The sequence below is a fragment of the Haemaphysalis longicornis genome, unplaced genomic scaffold, assembly GCF_048455015.1.
Source record: "Haemaphysalis longicornis isolate Haplotype H1 unplaced genomic scaffold, Haemaphysalis longicornis Haplotype H1 scaffold_8, whole genome shotgun sequence".
Taxonomy (NCBI): domain Eukaryota; kingdom Metazoa; phylum Arthropoda; class Arachnida; order Ixodida; family Ixodidae; genus Haemaphysalis; species Haemaphysalis longicornis.
The window spans coordinates 153,935,941-153,946,989 of NW_027526445.1; the positions used below are offsets into that span (position 1 = coordinate 153,935,941).

At 45.3% G+C, this 11,049-nt stretch overlaps 1 long non-coding RNA gene across 1 annotated transcript; it reads right to left on the reverse strand.

Annotated features, from left to right (window-relative positions):
• Positions 1-4,933: 4,933 nt before the first annotated feature.
• On the reverse strand, positions 4,934-10,846 carry LOC144149975 (uncharacterized). The gene is made up of 3 exons (XR_013318398.1): positions 10,753-10,846; positions 7,813-7,863; positions 4,934-4,997 (listed from the first exon to the last, which is right to left on the reverse strand). It is a non-coding gene; the product is annotated as an uncharacterized LOC144149975 (long non-coding RNA).
• Between the last annotated feature and the right edge of the window lie 203 nt (positions 10,847-11,049).

The following is an 11,049-nucleotide window of genomic DNA, read 5'->3' on the forward strand; positions in this document are numbered from 1 at the left end:
AAGCTCCTATCTTCTGCAATTGCTGCTGTCAGCTAACTTGCTGATGTTAGTCTAGTAAAGTATCATACCGATAGCGTGGCACACACCCGCAATTGCGCATTGGACAACGCTTTATAAGAAATGTGCTCGGGTACTCTCAATCTTGTACGCATCTTCTGAAGCCTACGAAAATTAAATGTTACGCACCTACAGAATAGCCCATACCCGCTGTGTGGTATTGGACAACGCTTTATAAGCAGTAGTGTGCTCCGCTGTCACAACATATTCGGATTTTGGCGCAGAAAAACAGCCTCATTTTTTTTCTGTAAGCTTCGGCATGCAGCGACGCGGACTAACCGAAGTTTGTGTACACAATGCTGCCAACCCATTTTCTGCCGAATAAACAGCGAGTTGTAGCTAAAATTAGTCGAGTTTCCCGCGATATTTTACAGCACTCCCAATGTTCGGGAACAGCTCAGCTCTTGAAAGCCCCTGTTTTCTGTATTTCCCAAAATTGTTTACCTATTCTTATTGGTATTGTTATTGTCTGTTTGTTTCCCTAATTGTTAGTGTAGGTGGAAACAGAACCGCCCCACGTCGCTCGATCAGAAGGCCATTTTGAAGCTTTGCAGAGACCAAGCAGGTGAAATCGTCTTTTATGTGGAGGTTTCTCCGTTTTTCTGTGGAGCCTTCCCGGAATAATACCGCAGTCTACAAAAACACAAAGCAGCGTAACCAACTTAAACTATGTTTCAGTTTCGAGGCTAAATTGGTTTGATATTGAACTTGTAGTCTTTCGACGGGGTTCGGTCGCGAACACGTGAGAAGAGCATTGCAGTCTTTTGGAGAGTTGCTGACGTAGGCTATAGAGTGGGCAGACACGGTATGGGGAAGCCTGTCCTGCCACTGGGAAAATGCTTCATCCGGGCAGTGCATATCCTACAGTAGACCATTATAAAGGCTGGGATAGGCGTCACTTGTGCTGTGTGCTTAACAGGGACTCACCTGAGCACATCCCTACGGCACTAGCTAATTCATGACCAACGAGCTTAAAAAGCATACGAAAGTGCCGATACGAAACGTCGTACAAATTCATAGAAATGTTCGTAACATTTCTGCTTTGTTTCCTTCAGAGATATATCGTTTGTTTAGTGAGATAAAAAATAAACAAAAAACGTACTTTCGTTTACTGAGTTTTCATTAGATGACGCTAGCAGTCTAGTAAGCAGGAGATTTGTTTTATTATTTCAATACCCAAGTGACATATCTCCAAAACAAGCAAACTAGGCCGTTGTGAACATTTATATGCATTTGAAAACCTCTTCGTATTGGTGCACGATGGTTTTTAAGTCCGTGAATCATGAAGTAGCAAATCCCATAGGAGTGCTAACAGGTGATTCCCCCTTTAACTGGTTGCTCAAAGAGGTAATTGTTCATGCAAGTCTTAACCGGTACTGTGTACATTGTACTAGGGCTAAGGGTGCGTTCCAATTTACCCTTCAGAAGGCTTCGTTGCCGTCTTCGCGGACAGTCCGCCATGTTAAGCCCCGTTACAATTCGAAGGAAGCAGTCAACGAAGACTGCTGCGAGGAGGCAGCATCGAAGTCAGCAACGATGCAGGCTACCTTCCTGTCTAAACTGAAGAACGACGTCAGCGCCCCCTTTTCGCATAATATTGTTGTTACAAACTAACTTGTTCTTTTATATAAATATTTAGTATAATTTACTAGTGGTAAAGATGATTTTCTTTTATTTTTATATTACGTAATGTCTGTATACAATAAAAACGGTAATATTATTTACGAAACCTGCGGCTCGAGTTTCCCAACATGCCTGCTACGAGGTTGTCGTCTGCGTTGGTGTTGCGTTCTTGATCGCTGCGCCGTTCCAATTATTGTTCCTTTAGACGCCTAGTTAGACTGCTTCTTAAGCGATCTACCAAGCTGTCCGCGAATTGGAACGCAGCCTAAAAGATGGGGCAAAGAAGGAAACGCGCCCGCAAATTCCGCTAGCGACGAACGCCAAAACGGGGCATGAATGAATACAAAATGCAACTTTGTTCGGTTTGAAAGTACTAGCTTTTCGTAACTCACTCATCTCCATTCCAGCTACGAAAGAAGCTGTTCAACCTATAAAAAGCGCAAGAGACATTCAAAGGACTCTCAAATCTCACGCCCCAGTGACGTATTATGGGCCAGTGCTAACAAACATTTGATCGGTCCTTGAACTGCACATTTGCATTCAAGGGATACGACCAGACGGAACAGCAGGCCCCTCTACAATAGACCAGTCGTATTTCTTGGTGATGGCATTGGTTATCAGTGTGGTTCTGTGATTTTGTGACGTCATACTCTTGAATCATATCTAAGGTTCCGTGACGTCACATAAAAATAACCGAAAGGTGGCTGGGGTGTACCTACTCCTACACATGTTTTTTTTTTATTAGTTTTTCACTTGTTGTCTTTATTTCTAACCCCCCCCCCCCTCCTTCGTTTACATTCCGGTGAAGCCACTTTACTGGGAGCCGCTCCGGCGTTCCTTTTCGCCACCGTGAAATTGTTATTTGCGGGTGTCTTTCACCTCTAAGCACGCCCACATTAGCGGCGGCAGGTTTATGCGTGCATGTGAGGAGAGTGGAGGGAGGAGGGGTGTGGGGGGGAGTGCAGGCGAAGTTACGGCTTTCATGCCCTCACTGATGACATGTTTGTTGCGCTTGCGGGAGGCTTACATGTGAACTAGAACCACTAAATAAGCTACGCTTAAGAGTAACGGCCCTGATGCGCGGCGGGAGCCATTTCGGTGCTTGACACCAGGGTGGCCAGTTTTATGCGTCCTATTGCGGCTGACATGGACGGGCGGAATGGGTCCGGGCGCCGCTTGGCAACCACGACAGCTGTGTTTACTTTTCGAAGATTTAGAGACAGCCCGCCGGTGCGACAGGGTCAGGTTCATCTACGCTAGCGTAGCTTATTTAGTGGTTCTAGGTAACGCTAGCGCCACTAATTAAGCAACACTTTTTAAGTGGCTATAGGTTACGCCAGGTCAGTATCGTTCTTTCCTAGCGGGAAGCGATGCAGGCGTTTTGCACCTTCCCGTGTGTTGAAACAGCTCAGTACAGAGCAGGACAGCATCGCTACACTGTTTGGGGGCTTACAAACTCACTCTCAACGTGTCATACAGCCGCAGTGCGCTCCGAAAATCTATTGAAGAGCCCGCGCGCGGCAACACAGAGGCACCAAAATGTCAGCGCCCATGGGTCTTCCGGGGGCAAACAAATGTCACGTGGCCAGGTTCGACCGATGGCTGCTGTCGGCAGCATAAAACAAAGACAGAAAAGAGAGCCGATACTCGGAAACCTGATGTAGGAACTCTAATGGGGACCTTGTGGAACAGAGAGAGAATAAAAGTTTACTTAGAAAATTGGGTTAGGGGGGGTAGCGGAGGAACAGAGGAGGCCCGCTGCGACCGTCAGAGCTCGGGAGGTGACCAGCACTTGGCTGGAATCCTCGGAGCTAACCTTGTGGGAACGCGAACTTAGCGCGTTAGATCACGTTCGGCTTCGCCGCATTGCTTGCTCCTCGGGGCGTGGCGTCCGCAATCGGCTGCCGACGGCGCGCCGCCGGCACCTGATCACGGCGGCCATGCTCGCGGGAACTTGCTTGGCGAGACGTCGGCGAGGGTGATCTGCCTCCGCTCCTTGTCTCGAGGCCGGCGAGGGCACCCGGGATGCAAGCTCTGGGAGTTGGTATTCGGGAAGCGAGTCGGCAGGACATTCCTTCGAGGATCGGGCAAGAGGGATGCGACAATGGCCGCAATTCGCGTCCAGCGAATCAAACGCGACCGTGCTGAGGCACCCCGAGGCAACGGCCCCGAGGCGACCGTTGTCCTCGCAGAGATGTCTTTGTCGGAGGTATTGTCCTCTCGGAGATGACTGTTGTCCTCTCGGTCTGTTGTTTCCCCGGAAATAAGATGACCTCTCGATTCCCTTAAATTGCCCTGGCTAGGAAATAGGTCCTCGCTGTCAACCAACTGGCCTGCATGCTCTTTGGATGTTTCTTATTCATCAATAAATATCAATGAGCCAAAACACTTGTTGCTTCCTTTGTTCCGGCGAGCCCCGACCCGCCGCGGATGGAGCGGTACAGCGCGCAGCCGCGGGGTGGGAGATAGCTCGCTAGCTGGGCGAAACGAGATGACAAAGACTGATTAGTGTCTCTCGTCGCCAGTTTTGGCATTGCATGGGGAAGCACCTGCCCTACCTTGGCACTCGAAACCCCACAACCTCCAATAGCCGAGAGTGACCTGTCTGGTGTCTTCACTGGTCGAGCGGATTGGGTTGCGTGTTGGGACGCGTGAGGGAAACAGACAGCCCCAGGTTTGTTCGCTAGAACAACGCTCGAGTCCTTCCAGGTTTCATTTATTACATGGCTAAGAAGTATCCTCAATCGAACATACAAACAAACGTGGTTTGTTTCGTCCACTCCGTGGACTGCGTCCAGCTTCTCAGATCACCCATCTTCGCAGAGTGAACGGGTACTAACTATTATCTCCACTTTTTTGTTTGAAGTTTTCGATAATATTAGGATCATTGTGTTAGCGGAGCAAAGCAGTCTTTTCAATGAACCGAACCCCTGTTTCGTCCTCATGGTCCTTAGCTTCAGCCGAACACATTCCTCTTTTCATTTGCTGCTATTATTCAATGTATTTTAAGTTATTCTGTCCAGGAGGTCCCGCTACAGTCTCCGACCTTGAGACCTCCTTCTGTATATAGCCCCATGTATCATTTTGAGATATTAATAAATTGATTGATTGATTGATTGATTGATTGATTGATTGATTGATTGATTGATTGATTGATTGATTGATTGATTGATTGATTGATTGATTGATTGATTGATTGATTGAAGACAGCAGCCATGAGGTGAAGGTACGCGACTGACAACTGAAATAATTACCTTGTATTCTTTGCTTATCTTCTGTAGAAGTTCCATCGACTGCACACCAACCGCCTGAAGATGCTGGAAACGAAAGAAGACGTTCAGTGCAATTCGCAGTGGGATTAATAGTGTTATCTCGTACGTTCACTGTTACAGAAGTTATCTTATGCTCACGGCGAAGTAAACAGCCATGGGAGCAATGCTCGTAATCTAAAAAAACAAACACAGTTGTGTATAACATCAGGTCATACAGAGCGCATTTCTTAAACATGCCGACGCGAGCTCTTCAAACATATTTTGAAGAGTAAGTACTGCCGGCTTGAACTTAAGAAGGGTACAGTTGGTTATCTTTGTAAAAGCTATAGTTTTCAGCGGTAGATAAACGGCACTACAAAAATCTTTATAACGATAACTAAGTTTGTGGCGCACTGTAATTTATAGACTGTCTATGGCGGACAACGTCCGCCGGGGCGAGGACTTTGGCTGAAAGGCCCGGGTTTCACACATGCATTATCGGTATTTGTAGACAGCAGGACCATGTGCAGCGGCTGCTGTGTCTTTATGGTAAAATATGGTATATTGCGGACTCGCAAAAGAATAAACCGACTACACAGCTCTTTTCGCAAACGTGCAGTGAGGTACGGCCGCAACAATATAAATAAGGCAGGAATCTCCTCCCCCTCCCCACCCCCAAGGAGGTATTGCGGCAAAGTTAAAAACAGAAATGTTAGTTGCAAAAATTAAAATTTGCTTATAGAGGCTAGACCTAAGCCTTCGTTTTAGCCCAGAATTGAGCAGCGCAAAAGCATCCCCTTCAAGGAGCCATGCATGAAGACAAAATACAAGTTGGGTTTATTAGAAAGACTGCTTAGTCTCGATAACAATGATACCAATATCATCGCAATCTTCGAACAAATAACGGAGATATTAAAGAAAACGTGTGAAGCAGTCGCGACCACCTAGCAAATTTCCCGCAACTTTTCTATGACGTCACGGAACCTTGTTTGTGCGATTGGCGGCCGCCTAACTGACCTGTCGCGACGACACATGACTGGACGTCTGTAAGGGGGCCTCTAGTTCCATTTGAGCGCATCACTTGAATGCTAACATGCAGTTAAAGCACTGAAAATTATGTTTTATTGTTGGCCCGTATGACGTCATTCTTGCTCAAAACACGTCACTGTGGCGCAAAATTTGAAAGTTTTTAAATACTTCTTGCTTTTTTTTTCGTTAAAAAACATCTTTTGTGGCTGTAATGGAGATGAGTGAGATACTGAATCCTACTTCTTTCAAATTAAACGAAGTTGCATTTTCTCTTCATGGCTCCTTTAATCTCACGAAAGAAATGATCCAGCGCTCGTGTCGGTTGCTTCTTCTGTGTAAACTCGGTCAGCTAGTCCTCAACTTTGTTTCAGCAATGTTCACGTTCCTCGAATGAAAAGAAAGCGTGCTGTGTAAGCTTGGCGACAGAAATCAAACAATTTCCGCTTTTTTGTGAATCGTTGCGGAGTTCCGGAAAGCAACAGGTTGTGAGTTATTATTGTAATTGGCAATATGTCAGCATATATGCTCGCCGCATACGTGTAGTTGTGTGCTGTGAGGTCAAATTGGGAAGTTTAACTTTCGTACGGCGGGTCGCATCCATCGCTTGTCTTACGAGCGATTAAAGGGGCAGTTGCCGTCTTGAACAGACTATGAAGCCAGCATAGATGCGTATTTCATTTCAAGCCGTAACTCGCTCAAGTCCATTCCGCTACCGCAGAACGTTGTTCTGAGAAAAAAAGATACCGCTAACATTGACAAACTTTCAAATTTTTCGCTACGCAGCGTCAGCGGTGCCGTCATTGGGGAGGTACCGAAAATAGATAATTCTGCCAGCTAGCTTCAAGCTATCATTAAAGCATCGTGACCTAACCGAACTATAAAAAGGGCTATATACAGTTTTACAGTTATGTTCGTTAGGTTAGCAGGAACTTTATTCGGAAACCAGTGCCAGTGATGTCTTGTTGAGAAGCCGAGAAAAGGATTGGTAAATTCCCAATATTTCATCTCCACGTATAACCTAGCTTAACTGATCAATGTGCGCATAAAACTTCGCGTGATTTTTATTGTGTCGCGGCATTCTGTCGAGTGGGCCAAACTTGTATTTGTGTCTTCGCAGTTTCTTTGATATAAAGATACCCGTAATGTGGAAACTTTTCATTTATTGTTTATGGGTCACCTACGTAGTATGAAAAATCCCTGCTCGCTTCTTTCAGTTGGCAGATTTTATTTCAGTTTATCACACTAGCGTGAGTTGGCGCAAGGGTCGACGCCGGCTGTGAGGAATATTTTCTCATGTGGGACTAAAACAACGTTGCACGTTTCACGGTCCAGGAAAAGGGTCCGACGAGTGGTATTTTGCGAATTAGAGGAAGTCATTTGATGGCGCTGTAATAGATTTGAAGCTTAGTAAGCTCGTTGTCACTACGCAAAATTATATTTTTGTGCTCTTAGAAAGGTAAAAAAGTGCTCATTTACCAGTTTACCTCTTTCCATTGACCATTTATCTGAGTGTCACTGAGCGGGCATTATAACACATTAGATTCATTCGTAGTCGTAAAACAACATGCCGTAAACAGATACGACGCCGTTATCTTGAGAAAGGGTTGCATGATTGTAGTTACGTTTATTATAAATATAGAAGCTTATAATAGTTTTATTTTCAACGTACTAAGGCTCTGCTTGTTTGGCGTACGCTTTTCATTGGACGTTCAGAGGCCCCTTAGCCTCAGAAGCTGAATACAACCCGAAAGCTACAACACGGCTCACTGACCAGGCATCGGCGGCTGGATTGCATAAAGGGGCGAAATAAACAATACGTTTTTATGTGTTTGCAATAGCAGGATGACATTACCTTTTTAAACTCGGGGGAGTTACTGTGCAAGCATGTCACCAAGTCCGAAAACTGAAAAGAAAAGACGGTAAGCTCAGGCAATGAGGTATACCGTACGAAAATGCGCAGAAAGCACCTTTGAGTGAGTGAGTGAGTGAGTGATTGAGTGAGTGAGTGAGTGAGTGAGTGAGTGAGTGAGTGAGTGAGTGAGTGAGTGAGTGAGTGAGTGAGTGAGTGAGTGAGTGAGTGAGTGAGTGAGTGAGTGAGTGAGTGAGTGAGTGAGTGAGTGAGTGAGTGAGTGAGTGAGTGAGTGAGTGAGTGAGTGAGTGAGTGAGTGAGTGAGTGAGTGAGTGAGTGAGTGAGTGAGTGAGTGAGTGAGTGAGTGAGTGAGTGAGTGAGTGAGTGAGTGAGTGAGTGAGTGGGAAAGCGCGCCTATGCATGTGTGCGGACGGGAAAGGTGGACGTGAGAGGAGAGGAATTGAGAGCGACCGGGAGAACGAGTGGGTGGGCCACAGCAGTTGAACCCGCAGGACCAAGACCGCAAGTCTTGCACCCCCCGATACCGCTTGTATACAGGCCTCCAGAATTCCCGAATTTTACCCGCCGCGGTGGCTCAGTGGCCAAGGCGCTGCGCTGCTGAGCACTAGGTCGCGGGTTCGATTCTCGGCCGTGGCAGCCGCTTTTCTGGTGCAGGCGAAAAGCGAAAACGCCCGTGTGTACGAGATTTCGGCGCACGTTAAAGATCCCCAGGTGGTCAAAATTAATCCGGAGCCCTCCACTACGGCGCACCTCATCGCCTGCGTTGAGTCGGCGCGTTAAACCCTACAATCAATCAATTCCCGAATTTTCTTTTTAAATCGCAATATCAAAATCACAATATTAAATCGCAATGAATGTGCAGGCATTACGTAGTTGGTGACGTAGCTGAAAAAAAAAACTGTCTTAGGGACAACTGTGTAAAATTCAGCACAGTTGTATTTGCGTCAGAGGCTTTGGTAGTGTTGATGTATCAAGTTGCCCGGTGCTCGGTTTTCATCCACTTTCGTAAATGATATGTAACATAACACTGGCAAAAGTTTCTGTGGGGCGATGTGATCGGTTAAATGGTTTTGTAAATGTTCTTTAACAAGAATTCCCATCTCAAATGCCAGTGTATTTACAGATTCTCATTCGGCTGTGAAAGCGAGGGGCGTTAGAGAAACAAGCATAAGGTTCAGATGCATTCATGAGTGTGTTCGAAGCTAATTGTGCAGGTGATGTTATCTTCACTGCGTGCAATACAGAAGTGTCGGCACGCTGGCTTTGCAGCGACCATATATCGTACTCGACGTGCAAATTCTGGGTAGGATTTGTTCTAAAAGCCCCAGTTGCCAGTCTAAGGTCTAAGTAGTACACAGGGTCTAAAATTTTCAGGGCTGTTTTGGTGCTAATTGAAAGATAAGGCTACCGTAGTCGAGCCGTTATATACTGAGATAACTAAAATTATACTGAGATAACTAAAATTTTTAACAGGCACGGTTTATCTGTACCACGCGGGTGCTGCGAGAAAATTTTAGGAATGTTCAGAGTTTTCGTGCATTTTAATGTTTGTCTTCTAATGTGCAGAAGAGCCTTTCGTCCAACAGCATGCCAAAAAGTTTTTTTTTTTTTTTTTACACTGCAATGACTTTCCCGTTGTGTGGCACAGATGCATCAGGTCGGATGCCTCGTTGCTAGTAAATACAACACAAATGCTTTTTTCGCTATTAAAGTTGAAGCCAGTTTAATTTGCCCATTTAGAAAACCGGTTCATACCAAGTTGAGCTTCTGTTCCGCAAACGGACAAATGAGAATACTTAAAACTGATATGAATACCATTACCTTAGGAAGTGTAAGAAAAGGGTGGAAGGTAATTGAAACATTTTAATGAATTCCTCTTAAATGGACAGCCAACCACTTCTTATGGAGTGAATGTTCTCTAATTCCTATGAATACCAGCATTTTATATAGTGGTTATGACCACAGGAATTTTTATTGGATAAATTGGCTGCCGTATTTTCACTAGCACTAATCTTTCTGAAATCTCGATCAATTGTGGTGCCATGTAATGTTGAAAAGTATACCGTTCGTATGCATACCACCCCGTTTCCGTTTCAATGCGGGATAAAAAAAGCCGCATAAAGTAATAGGAAATACTGCACTTTATCAAAATTGGAAGTGTAGACAAGCTTGAAATACCCGCTTTTATCTCACGTACACTTAAAAGAACGTTGCTGTCATGGTTCCCAGAAATCGTTTTGCGAGCAAACTTAAAGTTGGTAAGTCTAACAAATCCGCTCGTAAACGTTCTACGACAATAGGGAGTTTTAGCTGACCGTCTTTCACGGTCCGCTCCGCTCCGATAGCAAGCGGAAGCGCCATTGCGCATGCGTGGCGCGCTTGGCCGCGAACGGCATTCTCCGGTTGCGCTGAGCGGGCCGCCGATACCGGAGCGGAGCGTCGAAAACGGTCAGCTAAAACTCTCTATTATTAGGAAAGCGGTTTCGGTTCAAGGTGTCTTAAGCGTATGATGTTTATTTTAATTTAGGATAGAGAGCATAAGCTCCACAAAACTCGGTTGGCTCTCCCTTTAACAAGGAAAAGTTTGCAAATTATAACACCTTCCTTCAGGCATGCCGTTTTCTTTTGTGCATGTTAGCGACGAAATGTTGCCTAGACAAACTTCTGAGTAGTTTAAACAGGTTTTCATTAACTCCAAATTAGCTGAGTTAAAGAACAATTCTATGACTCCTTGCATTGTCATGAGCTGACTGCAAGTAAAAGAAATTTCGACATGCAAGCATACATTTTGAACGGGGTACGTTGTACGCATTCTGAAAGTTCGCGCTCTACCGCGGTAACTTCAAAAAAAAAAAAGCGCTGTCCAAATTCAGTTGCTGACATATTGCAAATCAGACCTATTAATATGCGTCTTTTACTTACATTGGTGGGATCTAGACATCCAGCCGTAGAATTACCGTACGTAGTGTCGAAGCACTTTTTGACTATCTTCGTGTTTTCTGGCGACATCGGTTTCTGAAAACAGAAGCCGAACATTTTCATGGGCTGAGATGATGGTCCAAATTTTTTTACCGTTGTTTTTCCTTCGTAATATCCACTATACGATTCAAAATTGCGACATTTGGTACTTTATTAAAAAGCGAAGCTGCCTTAATTGCGCGTAGAGTTTTTATTATCAAATGTTCGGGGGAAGCACACGCACAAAAAAATCGCTGACGA